Source organism: Haemaphysalis longicornis, unplaced genomic scaffold (genome assembly GCF_048455015.1).
Source record: "Haemaphysalis longicornis isolate Haplotype H1 unplaced genomic scaffold, Haemaphysalis longicornis Haplotype H1 scaffold_216, whole genome shotgun sequence".
Taxonomy (NCBI): Eukaryota; Metazoa; Arthropoda; class Arachnida; order Ixodida; family Ixodidae; genus Haemaphysalis; species Haemaphysalis longicornis.
The window spans coordinates 314,693-333,775 of record NW_027526301.1 but is presented as its reverse complement, the minus strand read 5'-3'; the positions used below and the strand labels follow the sequence as shown (position 1 = coordinate 333,775).

At 48.4% G+C, this 19,083-nt stretch overlaps 1 protein-coding gene across 2 annotated transcripts in view; it reads right to left on the bottom strand.

Annotated features, from left to right (window-relative positions):
- LOC144172467 (atlastin-2-like) overlaps positions 1-18,128 on the bottom strand; it is a 59,070-nt gene extending 40,942 nt beyond the window's left edge. For both annotated transcript variants that reach the window (XM_077701169.1, XM_077701168.1), the window contains exon 1: positions 18,079-18,128. The gene's annotated coding sequence lies outside the window, so the exon portion shown is untranslated. The remainder of the gene's footprint in view (positions 1-18,078) is intronic.
- Between the last annotated feature and the right edge of the window lie 955 nt (positions 18,129-19,083).

Below are 19,083 nucleotides of genomic sequence, written 5' to 3'. Positions count from 1 at the left end.
GTGAGGGAAGAGCGATATCGATTCAGACTGCCGGGTGTTACATTTCGTTGGCTCAGCCTTGCACTCTGCTCACGCTGGCTGTAGTAGAACACCCTGGCACCATTTATGCGCATGCCTTTCGTCATGTTGTGAAATCTCCTGGAATTTCCAGCAGTTTCGCATGACGCGTGGTTTTTAAGCATGTGTTCTACCGAAAGAAATAATAGTTTCGACTTTTTCCAAGTCAGCGATCACGGAGCATACAAATGACGTGCAGTATTTTGCTTTTATGTTTGGTAATAAAATAAAAATCCTTTGTTTTGCTTAACCGCAATATTAGAGGCTAGTACAAGCCTCTCCATGACAAAGATAACCCAATGCATGGCATTTGTTCACACTTCTCCTAGTAAGCTGGTCGGTCACATGATCGAACTATAGAGAAATATAACAAAGAAAAGGTAGAATTCTGTTTATTACATCGCTCATTGAAGTCGAGCTTGACGAATGAGTGAATCGGTGACATTGGTGCGCTCCGCGGTTTTCAGGCGTAGTGTTTCGCTGCTCTTACGTGTCATACAAGCGATGGTCCCGGCCGTCTTTTTCTGTGATCACGCCATAACCTTGTAACATAGCAGCAGACGTTAGCATGGCAGCGGTGGTGCCAGGGAGGTGATAACGCAACAAAGCTTCCATTGAAGCAGAGCCCAACTATATTACTAAAAGCGATTGAAATTATAAAAAAATAAACAAGGAAAAAAATTGTTTGATGTTTTTTAGCTCAACATCTGCCTTTCCGTCGCTTTTGGATCAACGTTACTCGATAGCCTTGTGATGTTGACGCTAATATCGACCTGCAAAAATGTGTTTCTCTTGCCAGCCTCAGCTACCATCTTAATTTTTATAGTGCGTTCCAAGTTTTTTTATATCTTTTATGTGCAATATTAGATACCTTGGTTGCGATCTTTATCAGTGAAGCGGTAAAAAACATGGCATGTCGTCATAGCTGTATGTGCATCACGCGACTGATTGCTTACGTCGCGATTACGCAAACAAACATGGCGAATTGCCTGGTAATTTGTGCAGTCGAGAACAGAGCCCCTGAGAACGGCTCAGTGTGAGCCCTTGCGACCCGTATCCGCCCAACGGCAGTGTTTCCGCTGGCTGGGCCCGTCGCCTTGGCTTCCGCACCTTCTTTCGCCCTGAGACGTGCTGCCCGCGGTGCCGGCAGGGAAAGCAAATCGTAGATCAGCTTCCTTAGTGCGCACCACGCAAGTTTCCCGTCTGCATTAGCTTTGGCGCACAGCTGTTTTTTTTTATTACCTTTTTTGCACACAATACATGTCACGGATAGATTGAAAACCATCGGCCGAACTTCGGCTGACAGAAAAACTTAAAATAAACATAAAACGTACACAGTTCTTCTAGTACAGGTAGCCGTCCCATATCGGGAGTCTGCAACTTGAGCACTTCATACAGAAAACTAATACTCTGTGCAAAGTATTTGCTCACAGTGAGGACGTGCGGGTCAGCGTGGCGCACCGCCATCATCGACCTCCAAATGGCATGCAATCCTAGAGCCATGATGAGGTCATACGGCACACTGTTGCCACTAGCTAGGCAAAGAAATCGTATGCCTTGGCGTGAAACGGGCAGGTCTATCTTTAAGGTCCTTTGCAACACACCCCCGAAAAAGATGGCGTCCCAGCACTCCGCGAAGACGTGCTCAACAGTTTCTGGCTTGTTGCACAAAGTGCACGTTGCAGGACAAGCCGCAAACAAGCCTTTCTCCTGCGTTCACATCTTAACGAAAAGTGTACCGGTGTGTAGTTTAAAAAATATACTTATGATGGCTGCTGCGACGGCCATCTTTTTAACACGAGATAACACGTCCTGGCCAGGAACAGATCTATACACTGATCGGTAAAGTGGCACAGGTAACAACACATCCTTTGAGTCTTTAGTAAGTGCCTTTATTGACACAGCTGCTAAGTACTCCAGTGAAAACCGTACTGCTAGAAACCTGAAAGAGTCTACAACCTCTTTCATATAGCCTTTAGGGCTGCTACAGGTTTCGTCTGCGGATGAGACAATATATATTGGCAACACTTTTGCCAGCGCACTTTGTAAAGATGTTCGCAGAAAAGGGTCATTCGTATCCCGTAAGAACAAAAACCGATTAACATGCTGGCGAATCTAAGCGTGACACGAATCAACCCCGCCGTCCTTAACTCGCAAGAAAAGGTTGGTTCTGCTTGAACGCTCCCAAACTGAAGACCAAATGAACACGGCAAACACCCGATGTATTTTCTGAACTTGAACTCTCGAACGATGAATGACTTGCATCACGTACCACAGCTTTGCTACCAGAAAAAGAGGTTCAAACTGTGGCACGTGCGAAAACAGACAAAGCTAGACCTCCCCACTTGGTTGTCTTTTCGCGCAGCCTCACGGTTTCGGACTCCCAGAAACCGCGGCTATCCATATAGCTGTCCAGCGGAACTCCGAGATAAAGCACTGGTGTGCGTGACCATGACGCATTTTCAAAAACTGATTGTGCTCCCGCCCTATCCCCATGAAAAAAACCCACACACTTTGCCCAATTATGAGAACTCTTTGTAACGCGACAAAATTTTTTTGTTATCATTATTGCTTTGCTGATGCTCTCCTTTTCCTCACAAAATACAGCCACGTCATCCGCATGTGTTAATAGCCTGACCTCACTCGAGTGGAGACGAAACCCGCGCAAACCATCATAATTGATCATGCGCAAACAAAAGGTTCCAAAAAATGCAAAACAACAAGGGAGAAGCAGGGCATCCGTGTCTCACAGAAGATAAAACTGGAATACTTTTGGATACATGCTTGTTTACAATCAATTTCGTGAAACATTCACGATACGCCATACATACACTCTCCTTCACAACATCGCGAACATTAACATAGTCCAGAATGCAGAACAAGATTCCGTGACACACTTTATCGACGGCCTTCTCATTCTCAATCTGAAGCATTGCTACTTTTCTACAAAATACATCACAACACTGTAAAACACTGCGTGCGACATGAACATTGTTTAGTATGCTTCTACCTCGTATACCGCATGTCTGATGCGGCCCTACAAGTGTGGGTGCTATTCGCTGTAATCTATTCGCTGTAACCTTCACCAGTACTTTGTATTCTGTATTGGCTAAGGTGATTGGCCTGTACCAGTTACACACTGAAGTTTTGCCCTGTCATGTCACTTTGGGATTAGGGACCCGCCGCGGTGGCTCAGTTGCTAAGGCGTTGCGCTGCTGAGCACGAGGTCGCGGGTTCGATTCCCGGCCGCGGCGGCCGCTTTTCTGATGGAGGCGAAAAGCACAAACGCCCGTGTGTACGCGATTTCGGCGCACGATAAAGATCCACAGGTGGTCAAAATTAATCCGGAGCCCTCCACTACGGCACGCCTCATCGGCTGCGTTGCGTCGGCGCGTTAAACCCTACAATCAATCAATCACAAAACACAAACTAGGAGACGATATCCAGAAATCACAAACGACACGAAAAAAGAGGCTGTAGCATGTATACAAATCGAAACGAACGTACAGAAAAATATGTTTTCTCAATAAATTGACCAAAACCAGTATAGCCAGGTCGGTCCATGGTGCAGAAACACTGCACCACGTCGCCGGGGTGGCTCAGTGGCTAAGGCGTTGTGCTGCTGAGCACGACGACGCGGGGTCGATTCCGGGCCATGGCGGCCGGTTTTCTGATAACCGAATTCCTGAAAGTTCGTGTGGTCGAGATTTCGGCCCCTGCTAAAGACCCCAGGTGGTCAAAATTAAGCCGGAGCCCTCTACTACGGCGCGCTTCATAACCAGAGTTGCGTCGGCACGTTAAACCACACAATCAATCAATCATCCACGTAACAAAAGGATGCACCAATTCACCACTAACACCGCGCATACAATATCCTGGTGCACGCGGTGGGAACGGGTGCCGCCCAGCCAGAAAGAGCAGAAAAAGCGCCCTCCTATACAGCGTGTCGAAGCAGGCGGCATGTCAAGCAGGCGCCCACACAAGCCTATACTGCGAGAAAGCAACGAACAAAAAAGTTTATTGAATTCCATCACATTCGCATTCGGCGGCAAAATTAATATGCTGGGTATTTCGGATAACCTATGTGCTGCGATACTGAAGGAAGATTAACCTAATCCTGTCTACACAATGCCGCTCGATATCACTATATAGCCACTTCACTAAAGTGACGTGCATTCGCTTTATGTTTCGTTACGCGGTTCCTGGCACTACTTTAAACACCCAAACGTTCTGCTCTGGCTAATCTAAATACTTTAAGCTTTATGCTAACTTTACATTGCTTACCAGACAATATAACAACGCAACCTTACGTTAACGTAAGTTATCTCACTAACGGAACTGGCCCTTATAACGTCAACATGTACCGCACACTCTCCAATTCTACACTATGTACAGGTGCCGTTAAAGTACTTGTCACATGCTCTCATTACAGTGCCTAGAATATACTGGCATATTCTAGGCACTGTACTCTCATAAGCCCCACGATCAATCAATCGACTTTGGGATTAGGACAGTATGCGTTCGCGAAAAAGAAAGTAGCAGAGCGCCGGCCTCGAACGCTTCACATAACACTCTATGCAAAAATGGTGCTAGGATGTTTGAAAACCTCTTGCAAAAAACGGCACCCAAGCCGTCCGGGCCAGGAGACTTGACTCCGTTTTAATTGCCTACGGCTCTTTCTACTTCGCCTAACGTTATGGGTTCTTCTAATGTATTTTAGCGTCGTTATCCAGATGTGGCATGAAGCGAAAGAAGTCTTGTTTGAAGTGTTGGATGTTAGGAACGGCACACTGAAGAGTGTAGTGTAATGTTGTACGAAAGAATCTTCTATGACCTTATTATCTCGGGTAAGCTCTCCACCTACCAGTATTTCATTAATCGTGTTGGCTTTAGCGTATCGTGCGTGATCACTTAACGCTCGTTTCGTGGGTGCTTCGCCCGCCAGATAGTGTTCGGCTCGTGCTCGCACGGTCGCCCCCTGTATTTTTGCTTATCTATTGCTTCTAGCTTGTTCTTTATTGTCCTTATGTCACCCCGGAAGGCGCCAGGTGTTTCGCCTTCATGCCTGAGCATCTCCCTCAAATTACGCTTCAGGTTACTTTCGGTTTCCTTGTCTTTCTTTCTGAGTATAGTCCCCCTCTCTATGGCATTAAGCTTACAGTCCTGCTTGAACAATTCCCACTTTTCTCCCCAACTTATACCTTCTGCGTTCATGTGTTTACAAAAAGCTTTTTTTACAGACTCCACGAAAGTCTCATCATGCAACAGCTTTATGTTTAACTTCCACAACTCCCATGTAGATTTATTATACCCTTCACTCTTTGCTCCCATGGAAAAAGAAACAAAACAGTGATCACTGAAAGAAACGTCGGCTACGCAATATTTTTGGCATGTGGAAGCTAGACAGCAAGAAACGTAACCCCTATCTAATCGCGCGTGGCTCGCTCCCTGAAAATGCGTAAACCTCAACACATTTTCATTTCATGCGCAGTGAGCAACATCGGACACTTCACACTCTTCAAGTAATTCACAAGGAATTTGCGCACTCTTATCCGCTCCCGACCGTGGTCCATTTCTGCCCCTTCCCTCGCAAACACAATTGAAATCCCCTATTAAAATCATTTGTCCTTCCGCTCTTAACTATTGAGCGATACTTAAAAAAAAAGCCGCTCTTTCTTGCCCGACGTTTGGGGTGTAGATACAAAGGGCACGGAATTCACCACCATCATATTCAAAATCCCAAAAAACTAACCTGCCGGTTTCACATGAAAAAAAGTATTTGTATTTCAATACCAATATTATTCCTTAGGAACAGACAACACCCTCCCGATGTGCCAACCGCGTGGCTGACACAGAAACTAAACAGGCTTTGAAAGGGCTTTATCATACTGGCGGTGCAGTTCTCACTTTCTATCTTTCTTTCTTGAACAGCCAAGATATCTGAATCTTTTTCCAGCATAATCCTTTTCAGATGGTACTGTTTGCGCAAGCCTGTCACTAAGGCCTCGCACGTTTATTGTGGCGAAACAAAGCGCTCTTCTAAAACCTGCCATATTTTAGAGTAATAACTGCACCACAGCAATAAATAAATTAACATGGGAGTGCTAGAAAATTCACAATAAAGAAACAGAAAAAGCACTGAAAACAAGCAAAAGGAAAACCCAAAACGAACCCATTTCTGCAAAAGCGGGGACGCGTCGAGGGTTCCCGACGTCTCTGTGCTCGAGAGGCCTGCCACACATAGCAGTCCTCGGTGGCCACACCTTCGAAAACGTCCTCCCCACTTCTCAACCCCACACAACCCGCACTTGTAGCGCCGTTTCAACAGTCCGGTCACTTTCCCTTGGGTTTGTCCGGTGGAATATTGGACAAACAAGCCTTGGCTCCAGGGCGTCTCGACTGCGGCACGGTCTTCGCTGGAGGCTCCTCGGGGCTTGGCCCTGCGGCGTCTCCTCCCCCAGGCCCACCACTTTCCCTTGCACGTTTCCCCGACACACCACTTGCGCCTGGGGTCCCGTCTTGGTCTTACCCGTCAACGCTCACGTTGTCTGCGTGCGGCTAACCAACACTTTTGCTCGCGTCATACGCCTCCGGTACGGCATCTTGTTCCTGGGCGGTCTCAGGGTCTTTCACCGGCTTCACAGGCGGGCGGCGCTCCGGCAGGGCAACGCGAGCTGGTTCAGGGGGCGTCACCTCCTTCGCCAGCCCCTCTACCTTGCCCCTTGCAGCCTGCTCTGCCTCCTCTGTATCCATGAGGAACTCTGGCTTCTTGTCAACCCCTCCTGGTCTTGCGACGTTTGCGCAGGTGCGAACGCATCCGCTCTCGTCGTGGCCGAAGCGGCGACAAAGAGCACAGCGGGACACCCTGCACTCGCGTCAAATGTGTCCGCTCCGGTGACTGCGGAAACAGAGAGGCGCACGCCCGGGCACCAGGACCAGGGCTTGCTCGCCGGCGACGCGTACCTGGTGAGGGATGTCGTCCACACTGACGCCCGACTTCAACTGTAGGGTGACCAGGAACGTAGTCGAGAGCTGCGCAGAGCAGCCTGGCACACGCCATCGGTCCCCGGTCACTTCCGTGACCTTGCCGTACAGCCCAAGGCGCTTCGCACTTCGTCGTGGGAGACGTTGTGGAGCACCCAGTGGAGCTTTAACTGGATGTCCTGGTGGCGGGGATCGATGACGAGGCAACGGCGACCCTTGACTTGGAGTTCCCCGGCGGCAACAAGTTTCTTTCCCTCTTCGGGGTGTTTGTAAGTAACCGCCCACAAATGGTTCATCTGGTACGCCCCCAAGGCGATAAGGTCAGGGAACAGCTCCAGACGAACCTAATTGTCGCGGAATTCTTCGACCTTGTACGGCCTGGCTCTCAAATCGGCGTGCAAAAAAATCGTATTAAGCACAGATGGTCCGGATGGCAGTTGCGGCAGCATAACTTGATAATCCTTATAAATACCGGTTGACCTGTTACCGTGGGCCGAAAGGCCCGCCAAAGCCATTCCTTCAACGGAGCTCGCCATCCTGCGTCCACACTGTGCAGTAGCTGGAAGCAGAATGCGCACAGTTCTGCATTGAGTGATGCTTCTGCAATTTGCGGCGTGGGTATCGCTTGCACCATTATCCGGTTTCGGCGCTCGGCTTTGCGTGCCACTGCCGACGAGCTAACTAAAAAAAAACTCAAGGCAGTGTGCAAGCTGTCATGGACCGAGGTCTGCATACTCAAGAACACCATCAGCTATGCGTTTTCAGCGATTTGTGTCCGTTTTCTCGCATACAGAAAAAACTTCTGTATAACTGGCGTTTTAAAACTCGCTGCTATATACCCCTGTACCAGGCACGTAAATTAAATGCGATAAATTAAAGTAGAACACAACGTGAAGTTTTGAATGATGTTTTTTTTATATTTTAAGGGGAAACTGAGATCAAAATTTACAGGTGCGCTGTTTGTATACTACAACGTATTCCTCAGAAGACAACAGGTTTTGTTCCTACTTTTCGTTTCTGAGAGTTAAAATGCGGGTGCTCATGCAATTTTCCTCTCCGCGTTAGCAAGACGGGGTTTGAAACATTGTTCTTCCCCGTGATTAGGAGTGTCACTCAAACTGATGAAACCTCGGCCGGAAAAATTGGGAAGTGGTATGACTTTTGAGGGAGCATGAGGACGAAAGCCTCGTCACCGCATTGACGAAGGCTTTTGTAGAGGGGATTGACAGGCTTGGTATTTAAATTTATGCGATTATGACGACATCTTGTCGGAAATCATAACACATTTATTCACCATATCCAGTAGGAAAATAATAACATTCGCCTTTTTGAGATTCATTAATGGTAATAATAAGACAGATATTCCACTATTTATTCATTTCAACACAGGCATTGCTTCTTATCAATATCGCATCGACATCCACGCGTTGTGGTGACTAAAGAGGAGCGATACGTTTTCAGCCACTGTGGTGTGGAAAGCAGTTATTTCGAAAACATTAGCTACTCTCTTTCGGGACATCAAATGCAATATTGCCGACTTAAACAGTACCAAAATAACCGATTGAACAACGAGCAACTACGAATGCACGGAACGGAACAATACAATCGGGGCAAAAGTGCGCCGAACAATTAATTTCAACAAAGGGGTGGTAAATGTATCTTCGGAAGAAGTCCGTTCACTTCAAGAAATGTTTGTTCAGGCAATGGTTTAAATAACCTGGAAACAGGCAGTATCCGTCGGCTTATTGCGTTCAATATCACACTTTATCCGCAACTCTGACGCATTTCGCGCTGGCGCTGGCGGTCACCGATCGTGGTAACTGCGCTTCCGGATGGCTAGTTGTGCGATGCGTAGATGTTCTAGGCGCACCCAACGAATCCTGTATATACCGCACAAGACTGAACATGTGCTGCAGTAAGTGTTCCTACCATGGCGCCGCACTTAACTTTTCCAGGAAGAAAAGCCATCCCTCTGATGCGACTGAAGATGTCACAAAGAGCCATATGTGTCGTAGCATGGCACCCATTGCCAGCTTTCAATAGAATTGTTCGAGCTTTAGCTAAAGAATGTCGAACTTTTAGGCTACCTACAGCGACGACCGATGAGGAGTATAGACTGATTGCAACGACAGCAGACAACCCCGTCCTCAGCGCTCGCGAAATTCGAGACGTGCAAGGACTGGACGTTCCAGACCAACTCATCCGGTCGACACTTCACGAAGCCGACATGGAAGGAATGACGGCTCCACAATAGACAAAATTGGAAGCAAAGCACCGGGACCAGCGGATGGAGCTTGTTTCCGGAGCTTGCTACGGATACCTGGAGGGCCGTAGTCTTCAGCGACGAGGCAGCATTCTGTACCCCTTGGGGCCAGAAAAAAACGGATGTGGCGCCCTGATAAATACCAGTAAGAATAAATTTTGCGTACTGATATCATTGACCTATTAGAAGTTTTAACTCACCAAATATTGTAAGGCGATGAGGCGCGCAGTAGTGGAGGGCTCCAACAGGTTAATTTTGGCCGCCTTGAAGGAGGCCATTAACTTGCGCCGAAATCTCAAAAACATGGGCGATCTCGCTTTTAATAATATACGATCGGTCTTTCCTGCACTTAATGCTTAAATATTAGACATGTATCACAGTTCTTGCTGGTATAATAGGCTTTTTACCAGCATCGCGCAGGTATGGCGACAAATATGTCTGGAAGGTGGGCTGCAGCCAGCGGACCACAATCACCGTGTGGAGAGCCATCAGCCACGAAAGCCTACGACCGCTCCACAGAATTACTGGACGTATGACGGCAGCAGCCTTAGCGGACATACTTCAAACTCTCCTAGTGCCATACGTGCTGGGTAGACCGTTTCCAGACGGGCTGTATCATTTTCAACAAGATGGCGTGTGAGTTCACACCGCCGAAGTTAATCAAGATCTCCTCGAATGCCTCGGAATAACAACCTTGCCATTGCCTGCCAGAAGTCCCAATCGAATTTGAACATATTAGAAAACGTGTGGGCGTTGATGAAAAACAATTTGTGTAAACAACCTGGACTTTCGACCTCAGACTCCTACGAGCTGTGGATCTCCATGGAAAAGAGAGTGGGAGCGTCTACGCACTGACCCAAGTCTCGTGGAAGCGCTCAACGACTCTATTCACGGAAGGATTCGGAGCGTCAAGCTGGCTCGAGGAGCACAAATCATGTACTAGGTGTCTAGTATCACCATCGTGCGCAGCGCGACGTCCTGAGCACTTGCATCCCAAGTGGGTACACGGATTGTAACCCACGCCATCGCAGATATCAACCAGTCGACTCCTCCCGCTTCTTCAGAATGCCGACGTCAGCTCAGAAACCTTGCAGACTTATTTAGTTTGCATTTAGGTTTTCCATCGATCTGTAAAGCTTCCACCAACACTTCATTTGATCAACCTTGTGGGATGTGCTAACAGTATGCCGTCTACCAATAAAACTCACAGGGCGAAGTGATCCGGACTTTATATTGCTTTGTACAAACCTAAATATTATTTTCGTCTTCGTTATGCTACCACATTCTGGTAATTTACTTCGTTCTGAATACATAACTAAATTCACTGTGCTCTGGCAGTGTAATATTTCACTTTTCTAATGGCGTATTCGGTTGGGCGTTTACGAGCGCTCTGGAGTGCTCTAAAAAGCGGCCTCGCCTTCAGTTGGTAGAATTCGATCTCTCGAAATACCTTCGGTTGGTTCTTACGGAGAGTCAGCCTCCGACGCGGAGTGCTCCCGACCGCTCTGACTTCGAAGTGAGAGCGTGGCGCGAACTGGCCGGGAGGACGCGCTACCGCAGCCGGCCCAACTCTCGGATGGGCATGCTGCTCAGTACGTACGAGAGCCACATGGCGTTGCCGCAGCGGCCACGCCTGGAGCCACCACCCCCAGGCTCGGGGCAGGCTCTACGCATTGTCACCACATTGCCGGGGGTCCGTAGTAAGAGGTCGACTCCACCCCAGGCCATCCACCAAGAGGTGGCTGCCCTGCTACAGGGCGACGCTGCCGGACATCTGCAAGTGTACACGGATGGATCTGTACAACAGTCGATGGGCAGAGCCGGAGCCGCCTGCACGGCCCTAGAACTCGGCATCAGCCAGGTGTGCAGCCTGCCCTTCCCTGCCTCATCCACCCACGCAGAGCTGGCTGAACTCCACTTGGCTGCAGATCTTCTCAAGCAGGGCACCCAGGCCCGGGGGGCCATCATCCTGACTGACTCACGGTCTGCCCTCCTCCGTCTGCGTGCCGCCGACCAGCCAGCCAGCTCTAGCGGCTACGTTGAGCGGTCGCTGGCGGCCAAGCTTCATGCGGTGGAAGCGCAAGGGTGTCCACTGCGACTTCACTGGCTGCCATCGCACGTGAACATCATAGGCAACGAGGTTGCAGATGCCTTGGCCAAAGGTGCTGCTCGCCAGGCAAGGGTTCCAGCCTCCCGGGATGTGGTGTCATTTGACGCTGCAAGGACTATCCTGGCACGAGTGGTAGAGGCCATGCATCCAGATTCCCGCGTAGTCAGTGGCCAGGCCCCACGGGTCTTGCCCGGACGCATTAGCAGAGACGCCCGGTCGCTCCTTCTTCGCCTGCGGCTCAATTGCTGCAACGTGGGAGCGCGCTTGCACCACCAAGGCCGCCGAGCATCCCCCACCTGCGCCGACTGCCCAGAGCCTGAGACGCTAGAGCACTTGCTGTGCTCTTGTCCGCAGCACGACACCGCAAGAGCACAACTCCGGGCCGAACTCCAGCGACTCGGTGCCTCAAGCCACAAGCTAGAAGACTTCCTGTTCCCCACGGGACCGGACGCCATCCGACGGGAGGTCTTCCAGCACGTAGTCAACTTGCTGGTTACAACAGGACTAGCGCTGCGTTTGTAGCCATCGAGTCATGGACTAAACGAACGCGATATAGACTATCTCCCACTCTCCTACCGCTCTTCTCTTCCCCCTTCTCTCTTCCTATCCTTTGAAGCCCCAATCCCCTTCCCTGGACTGGGTCGTATGAGGGTGAACTCCCTGTTGAGTTCAACAATATCCCCAGGCCTTTTCTCTTCCCTCCTTTGTTAATAAATCACCACCACCACCACCACGGGTCACATGACACAAAACACTGCACTTTACCCGGCGTCTCCCCGCGCTGGCTGCACGGTGGCGCTACAGGCGCGCTGCTCCGAGATCGCCGATGCATTCGGTTGGTACACTGCCTCTCGAGCTCTGATTGCGAGCCGCCTTGGCAACTGGTGGCTCCGAGCCAGAGGACTGGAGCGGCCAACCGAATACGTCATAAGTGTGAAAAACGAGCACAAATCACTGAAAACGCATCGCTGACGGTGTTCTTGAGTGTCCAGATATCAGTCGATGACAGCTTGCACACTGCCTTGAATTTTTTAGATGCGACGCTCAGAGAATCTCTTGTCGGTGGTCCTGTCCTTCCTGCGTGCGTCCGTTGTCGGCAGCCACTCTCCCGCTCGCCTCTCCGATGCGAACACTCTCTCGCGAGGGGCATTGGATTGGATTCGATTAGATTCGATTGGATTGGCTTGGCTTGGCTTGGCTTGGATTGGATTTGAATTGGATTGAATTAAAGTGGATTGTGTTGCGTCATAGCCGCGGCAGACGCACTGGCGCCGGCGCGTGCCCAGGTGAGAGCGTGTGCGGCCCAGCGCGCTCTCACTCCGCCGGTGGGCGGCGCTGCGCGCGGGGCTGCGCCTGTGCAGTACTCTCTCTCTCCGCCGTTTCCTCTCCTTCGGGCGCGTTGCGCATATGTAGTGCCTAGAATATAACCGGTGTGCCGCTCTCCGGCGGCCTTTCGGCGCTTTCGGTCGACGGTTGTTCTCCGACGCGCTTGAACCCCCTCAGCGTCGCATCACACCAGGGTTCCCGCGAGGGGAGGAGGGCGTAATTTTTGCGTTGTCCCGTCGGCGGTGACGAGCAAAGCCGAGCGCAGAAACCGAATAAAGATTCAAACGATACCCACGCAGCCTATTGCCAGAAGGATGACGCAATGCACAACTGTGCACCAAAGCTAATGCAGACTGGAAACTTGCGCGGCGCGCGCGAGGGCAAGCTATCTACGATTTACTTTCCCTGTCCTGCACCGTAGGCAGCGCTTCTCTCGGCGAAGAAGCTGCGGAAGCCACGGCGACGGGCACAGCGAGCCGAGGCACGGCCATCGCGCTGATAGGGGTCGCGCATGCTCCCGCTCTGCGGGTCTCTAACACGGCGCTATCACTAGATGTCTCCCGCGCAGTCCGGAGCACGCCTGTCGAGAGCTATAGACTAGCCTTTTGCCGACTGTCCACTGCGTTGTTCTTAGAGGAGAACGTGTGGCGTATGAAATCCGCTCGGGCTTGGCGACCGCAGTTGGGAGAGGGCAGGGAATGAGCGAAAGGGGCCAGAGGGGGAGACAGGAGCTGTAGTTATGTCGGGGGAGGGGGGGGGGGGCAGCTGAAGCATCATCTTTTTAAAATAATTTCGGCGAAGCAAGCATATACACAGAATTGAATTGACCTTTTTCACCATATCAGGGGTGTAGTTGTAAAATTTCAGGTCGGCAGGTACAGCATTTTGCGCAGGGTGTTGATATGACATCTTGGTCGTTCAGTTTGTAAAGGGAATAACTTAAAAAATCCCACCCACACATTTACATGTTTCTTAGGACCATATCCTGAAATGGGTTTTCAGGTTTTGTTGGTTACTTCGGACTTTCGGTTAACATTTACAAGTAAAACCAATTAGATAATCAACGGCTTCAACACTTATTGACAAATCCGTACAAACACGTAATTTACCTCATTTAGCAACGTAGCATTTAGTCTCTGTCCCTGTAGCACACTATGTATTTTGGTTTCTTCGAATGAAGGATTGATTGACTGATTGAAAAAAATATATAAATTAGTCCTACCGCGGTATTTCTGAGGAAAAAATGTCATAAAATCGCGTTTAGAAAAAACATTGTATGGGTTGGGAGCAGAACTACTTTAATATCTTAACGGTCACGCGATATAGTAAAGATTTCCGGAAATTGTGTTTTTTCGTTTATACTACGAGAAATTTACGAAATTGCTTCGTCTCAGTGAGGCAATTGTTCATTGTCAGACATCATTGTTTGCGTGGCCACATACACTAAAAAAACAACGAAATTTTCTTTATTAAATATACCCGTTGCGTAGGTTCTCCCGAAAGAAATGAAAGAAGTACAGTGGGTTAAAAAGCAGCATCAGACAATTTTGCGCTCTCACAAAGGAAGGCACGCGAGAAGCGAAAACGTGGGAAAATTGAAATGAATTAACAAAACTATATTGCGTTTATGATAGCAGTTGCAGGAAAGGGGCGCTAGGGGTGGAAGGGGGCAATTGGAGCTCTGCTTACGTTGGACTAGTGGCTGAGGTGTCATATTCTGGCGATAATTTCGGCGAAGCAAGCACATACACAGAACTGAACTGAGTTCTTTCGCCACAATAGGGGTGTACTCGTAAAATTTCAAGTTGATTGGTCAAGAATTTCGGGCTCGGTGCTGATACGGCATCTTAGCCGTTCGCTTCGTGAAGGGAGCAATTTAAAAAAATTCGCTCGCCTTTTAACATCTTCGTTGGGACCATAAACTGAAATTGGGTTTTCTGAACTTGACAGAATAACATTTACAAGTAAAAACCGATTTGATAACAGCCTGTACACGTATTGACAAATCTCTAAAAACACGTATTTTACACCAAATTCGAATGACCCTATCATGGGGTTGCTGAGGAAGAAATGGCATGAAATTGCTAACAGAAAAAAAAAATTGTATCGGTTACCAGTATGAGCAAAACCCACTTCGTTGTCTGAAAGGGCACGAGATTTAGAAAGAAATTCCCGAAAATCGTATTTTATTTGTTTCCCGCTTAACGAGAAATATCGGCAATTGCTCTTTCTTAGTGAGCCAGTTTTTAACAACTCCTGCCATGTTTTACTCCTACAGATTGACAGGATTGTAGGGTCATGGACAATTGAAATACGAACCGCGGAACGCACGGCCGTAGATACCGGTGCCGTCACCTGGCGGTGGCCGTGGAATAGTCTCGGACATGCGCAGTTGAGGCATCGGGAGCGAGGGTGCGTGTCGCACTCAGACATGTTGCCCCTTGTGAGTGTTGGTATATATGGTTCTTCCGTTTACTGCACACAATTTTTGGAACACTACGAAGTGTGTCTCAAGTTCAGGGTTGCCAGGTCCTCCGAAGGAAACGCCGCCACGAAGTTGCCAAACGTAACCACAAAAGTCGCCACATTAAAGTGAATGCGTGAAAAGCAGCCACAAGAGTCGCCATTTTCAGCAAGGCGATGCTAGTAAGTACTTTTGGATTACCTCGGAGGAGAAAATACAGGCTTGGGTAAAGCATTCAAATAATACGAATAAATTGGAACGGGCCTTCCTTTCACATCATGCTTGACCACTTCCGCTGCCTCTTTACGTTCCAGTGCCTAGTGTACATCAGACACATTTTCCACCACTCTTCATCAAATCTTAAGCTCCCGTAAACTACTGAAGCTTCACACTTAGACCGACGGCGTTGCGTGAAGGCTTTGACACTATTCATACACCAAGTCCAGTTTATATTCGTGTAGGTAAGTAGCGCTGTACGGGGGTGTGTTTGAGTGATTGATTCTTTGGGACCTATTCTAGTCTTCGAGAGATCAACTTCGTCTGACTAAACGTTTGTTCGGTTCTGTTTGTTCAGTTTACCTCGACGGCTGCTCTTTATTTGAGGGGTCATGTAAGACCGTTTTTTCAAGAGTGGGGCGTTGGAAGTGCCCGGAAATATATCAAATCACCAATGCTCAAAGGAGCCAGAACGTAGCCAATTCGCCACACTAAAAACGTTTGTCGCCACGAATCTCGAAAAGTCGGCAGCTTGGCAACAAATCGCCAGACCTGGCAACCATGGTCATAATCGTCTGCAGCCTTCAATGAAGTGTTTTCGCAATTATGTGCTTTGCCAAGTTTGCCTAAGGTATGGGACCATAATATTTGTCGTTTTACACCTTGTTGACATCTTCTGTTTTCGGAATAAGAACTGTATTAGAAGTTGTAAATAAGTGCTTGAAGGTCTTAAATTGTTCATACTCGTTGAAATCATTTGCCAACAGCAGGAAAACTCCGTTCGTTAATGTCTTGTACAACGCCCGTTCATTAGCCCATCCCGACCACACGACTTACCGGGGTTTAAGTCCTCTATAGCCTTTTCCACCTTTTTTCCTGTAATGGACTCTTTTAATAATTCTTTAGCGTTTTCGTTAATACTGGCATAACTATAGCAACTCTTTTGGTACGTTTCTTTGTTGAATGTACTTTGGGCACAAAATGCAACTAAAATATCCACAGGATGCCTGCTGAACGAGTGTGGTACCTGTAAAGTGTTTCTTTGTAGTGTATCTCCATTATACTACAGCGGCGTGCACGACTTCTTTCCACTATTACGCAGGCCTTTTTTTTTACTGCTCTCCTGTAATGATCTGCTCAGGTATTAATCGCATACGAGCACCCGCTGCGGTGGCTCAGTGGCTAAGGTGTTGCGTTGCTGAGCGCGAGGTCACGGGTTCGGTTCCCGGCCGCGGCGGCCGCTTTTTTGATGGAGGCGGGAAGGCAAGAACGCCCGTGCGAACAAGATTTCGGAGCGCGTTAAACATCCCCAGGTGGTCAAAATTGATCTGGAGCCCTCCACTACAGCGCGCCTCATCGTCTGCGTTGCGTCGGTGCATAAAATCCTACAATCAATCATTATTCGTACGAGCACACCAATGTATCGTTCAGTGGCTATCGCGTCTAGTTTTTTTTTGTTTTTGATCCCACAAGTATCGTCCTCTAATGCTTGAGGCCGCGTACACTCTTGCTCTTCGATCACCTGTAAATTTTTCGCACAATGTTTTTGGTCTCGTCATTTTCATATTTCAGTATTGGTGATTGCTCTAGCTTCTCCAGTTTAGCTTTTTTTTAAGTGCTCCCATTTAACCCCGGTATTTTTTTCTACTTCCTTTTCAATTCCCTGTAGTCATAGTTTTGGCAGCGTCATCAATACGTAGGTAGGAATTTCATACCCGTTGTTTTCATGTGAATTATTTCAGTTGCGTTTTTTCTGCTTCTTACAGTGAAAGTAACCCAACTGTGGTCACAGAAAGTTACCGGTTGCACATTGTAATCTCTGCATTCTTTTGTTGGTGAGAGTGAAACATGCTCTATCAACCCTGGAGTGACTGCTGCCTTGAAAATGAGTGAATATCCCTCTTCCTTTACTAACAGTTACTCGTACCTCACATAGGCACTATTTATTAACCATAGTACAGACACTTCCAGTACTTGCATCTCTAAACGGCGCAGTGCTGGTATTATGTTATGAATAAACAGAATTGAAGTCTCCTAAGACGGCAACACCTCCGTAATTGTTGCAAAAAGGCTTTACACTACTGAAAAAGATATCCTATCCGTATTCTCCGTCGGAGAGTCAAGCACTAGATACGCCGTTTACTCCCCGCCAATGAGAAGCCATAAACCATCACCTAAGCGTGTGTTTGCGCTGGAAGTCACATTTTGAAAAGTTTTGAAAAGTTCCGATGGTGGGTGAAACACACGTCGCCACTGCTCTACCGCGGTGGGTGGACATTATTTAGGAGCACTTTATGTTACCCGAGCATACGTTGAATTATTTTTTTAGTGCCCCTCTCACACGGTGCTGTACAAGATGTAGGCCGCAAGCCTTTACTGGATGTATTCGGGGCTAACTGCAGCACTCGACATTATTTTCCGCGAAACGCAAACAAGGTGAAGAAGACAACCCTACTCTGATTTGCACACGTCCAGTGCGACGCTGCTATTTTTGTTAGCCCCTAAAGCGGTCAGCAGCTCAAAACGCCTAGACTGCCCGAGATGTGTCGAAATTGGGGCCATGGCGTTATAATTTTCATGAACACAAAATTTATGCGCACCAACGAGCGAACTATGCACACCAAACCTACTCAAAATTTTGACATGCGGCTTCCCTACCTTTATTGCGGCGACGACGACCGAACTTGCACGCCCGCGGTTACAGGCCTGTAATGTCTACCCGCGACACGCTGGCACTGGGGCGATGCCGCTTGCAAGCGCGCTTTATGTACACGCTTGTTTATCACAACCGCCAGGCGACTGGCGGGATTACCAAACAAAACGCTCGGTTTTCGTTTTTGGGCGGAAATCGTCCCGTCGGGGTGCCGCCGCTGCGACGGCGGCTACGTGGGTGCAGCTCATTTGACATACAAATTCCTCCGGCGCCTTCTCTCGATCCAGCCGCTTTACCGGACGTTACCACACCCCCTTTTCTCCGAATCGGCTATGCGTCATAGACCACGGCGGCAGCAGTGAAAGAAAAGATCAGGAGGCTGCAGTGACGGCGGTGGGAGTTGCGTCTGCTATCACGTTTAGGTTGCCGAAAAGTCACTGTCCAGACATGCCTGCTTTGTCAGTTTTATGTGATCAGTGAAAGCTCTTCAAAATACTTCATGCTGAATTTTTTGCGCAACGTAAGACTAGAACAGATAGAACAAGGAACACGAAGACCAGCGCAGCTTCGTGTCTGCGCTGCAGCTTCGTGTCTGCGCTGGTCTTCGTGTTCCTTGTTCTATCTGTCCTAGTCTTACGTTGCGCAAAAATTCAGCATGAATTCTGAGTACCAACTAGCCCGCCTTGCGGTGTTATCTTCAAAATACATGGAGTGGTAGCATATAGTTGCTAAACGCTTAACAGCATATCTAGGTTGCATCCGGAAAGTCGACCAACGTCTTCTTCCGGTTTTCCTTTTTCTAGTTTTTTGAACTCGCGGATACAAATCAGTTGTAAAGAAAAAAAACGATTTCTTGTAAATTCACTATTTAGTTATATAAAGGGTAAAAATAACAATATACCGCATATTTATATGGTGTCATGCATGCAGGCAATAACACTGTACCGATAAAGAGGGCGTAACTCCACGAGAGCGATCTTTTCAAACTTCCACTACCGTCACAGGAGAGG